The sequence below is a fragment of the Elephantulus edwardii genome, unplaced genomic scaffold, assembly GCF_000299155.1.
Source record: "Elephantulus edwardii isolate Elephantulus edwardi_28Jun2011 unplaced genomic scaffold, EleEdw1.0 scaffold00279, whole genome shotgun sequence".
Classification (NCBI taxonomy): domain Eukaryota; kingdom Metazoa; phylum Chordata; class Mammalia; order Macroscelidea; family Macroscelididae; genus Elephantulus; species Elephantulus edwardii.
This window is the reverse complement of record NW_006400029.1, coordinates 3,262,751-3,265,495: the sequence shown is the minus strand read 5'-3', so window position 1 is coordinate 3,265,495 and position 2,745 is coordinate 3,262,751. Positions and strand designations below refer to the sequence as shown.

At 42.0% G+C, this 2,745-nt stretch overlaps 1 pseudogene; it reads right to left on the bottom strand.

Annotated features, from left to right (window-relative positions):
* Nucleotides 1-260: 260 nt before the first annotated feature.
* LOC102875225 lies at nucleotides 261-1,690 on the bottom strand (annotated as a pseudogene).
* Nucleotides 1,691-2,745: the final 1,055 nt, after the last annotated feature.

Genomic DNA, 2,745 nt, shown 5'->3' with positions numbered 1-2,745 from the left:
ACATACCTTTATAAAGGTACCTTTCCAAAAGGAAGCAGGTACTCTGCATGACAGGATTCTGTCCTGTGTCTTGTTTAAAAGACAGCAGAGCTGCCCTGGGCTGGGCTCACGGCCCTTGTTCTGGTCTAGTCCCTGGGGATATTTCTATTTAATATACTTTTATATAAATTCACAGAGAAATAGAAAATGTAAGCTCTTGAGGGATTGGGTAGAAATGTGGGGAACTTTGCAAGAGCCAGAACTAGTGAGGTCTGCTCAGGTTACTTGACCTCCTCCTTGACCCTTTTGGCTTCAGGCTTCTCCTCCTTGGTTTTCTCTTCTTCTGTGACTTCTTTCTTCTCTTCTGGGTCTTTCTCTTTTTAACCCTCTATTTTGACTCTCTTGGCTTTTTTAAAGTTAGAAGAGTTCTTGTGTCCACCTTCTCTATCCTCATCAGAGTCGGAGAACTCTTCTTCACAGGCAATTCGTTTGTCAGAGGAACAGATTGAGATGCTTTGTCAGGGTCTTCTTCATCCTCATCACCACTTTCCTCTGGGATGGCATCCTCAGGAATTGTCTGCATTTGAACTCCAGGTGCATGAGGCAGCACTCTCAGGTTCTCAAATAGTCTTTGTTTTATCTTCTTCAAGTACTCATTTGTGTTCTGGTTGTTCATACGGGAAGGACTGATGTGAAGTTTAAAATCTGGTCCAAAGTACTCAAAGTAGTCATTGTATGGAAGCTCATTAGGAATGTCTGCACTCAGGACCACAGCTGTTTCGTATGTCCAGCACTGGGCAACCTTACGAATGGTATAGCCACCTCCTTCCAGCATCAGCATCAGCAGCTTGAAATTCCTCACAAATTCCACACACTTGTCATGCCCTTTGATGGTCAGATTGAAACAACCTAATCGATCCCCAGAGAGGGAGTCTGAGCCACACTGTAGGACGACTGCACTAGGTTGGAACATCTCCATTACTTTGGATATGACCAGCCTGAAAATGACCTCATAGGACTCATCATCAATCCCATTTCGGAGGTGTTGGTTAACAGCATAGTACTTGCTTTTGCCAACACCAATATCCCATAAGTCCCCTGAGCCTGGGAAGTACTCTCCATACTTATGAAAGGACACAGTTATAACCCGGTCTGTGGTATAGAAGGCCTCTTCCACGCCATCACCATGGTGAATATCAATGTCAATGTAAAATATCACCCTCTGGTGATACTTTAGCAGTTCCAGGATGGCCAAGACGATATCATTGATGTAACAGAAACCAGATGCTTCAGATTTCTTTGGGTGGTGAAGGCCCCCAGCCCAATTCACAACGATGTCTGTTTGTCACTTATTAAGTTTCACAGCACTTGCAACAGAGCCACCAGCAGATAAGTGACAGAACTCAAACAGGTCATCAAATACCAGGCAGTCTTCACCATCATTCAGTCTCTGCATCTGCTTGCTATATTCGGACATGTTTTCTGGGGAGATGGAATGCAAGAATTTAATATAGTCATCACTGTGGTACTTGGTCATCTCCTCAGCATTGACTTTATGAGGGTAGTAGATTTCCATCTTTCAGTAAAGACCATAGTTAAGCAGCAAATTGTCATGCAGATTCAGTGGGGCTTAATTGGATGACCTTGTCCATAATAGCAATTTCCAACATCCCCATTGTACTTTCCTCTTGGTTCCCTGAGTCTGTGCCATCTTGCTTGCCTCTCGTGGCTTCAGTCAGTAGGTCTGTCTGCCCTTCTGCCTGTACCTCCATGCAACGGTGACCCTGGGGGAGGGGTCAGGTCCCCCCAAAATTTTTAAACCATCTGTAGAAAACTTAAGCAAGATCCACACCTCACACCATACACTAAAACCAACTCAAGATGGATAAGGAACCTACAATTAAAACCAAAGACTAAAAACTTCATCAACACTCAACAAAATAGGATTAGAGGGGAATTTCTTCAACATAGTAAAAAGTATTCTTGCAAACCCAAGAGCCAACATCGTTCTCAACCGAGAGAGGTTAAAGGCATTCCCTTTAAGAACAGGAACTAGGCAAGGATGCCCACTCTCACCTTTCTTATTCAATATTGTATTGGAAGTCTTAGGGAGAGCAATAAGACAAGAGAAGGAAATAAGAGGTATCCAAATTGGCAAAGAGGAGGTAAAATTATCTCTCTATGCAGATGATATGATAATATACCTAGAAAACCCTAAAGACTCAGCAAGAAAACTATTAGACATAGTTGACCAGCAAAGTAGCAGAATACAAGATCAACATACAAAAATCAGTTGGATTTCTCTACAGCGACAAAAAAAAAGACAGAGCCTGAACTAAGAAAAACAATACCCTTCACAATAAAACACAAAGGATCTATTTAAAGAAAATTACAAAACATTACTACAAGAAACAAAAAGAGACCTGGAGAAGTGGAAGAATATCTCTTGCTCATGGATAGGAAGACTCAATATTTTGAAAATGGCAATACTACCAAAGGCAATTTACATGTTCAATGCAATCCCAATAAAAATACCAATCCCATTCTTCAGCGAGATGGAAAAGGCAATCTCCAATCTCACTTGGAATTGAAAGAGCCCAGAATAAACAAAGCACTCCTTAAAAAGAGAAATGAGGTAGGAGGCATCTCACTCCCTGATTTCAAATCCTACTACACTGCCATGGTGGTTAAGACAGCATGGTGCTGGTACAATGACAGACACATAGATCAATGGAACACAATTGAGAACCTAGAAATCAGCCCATC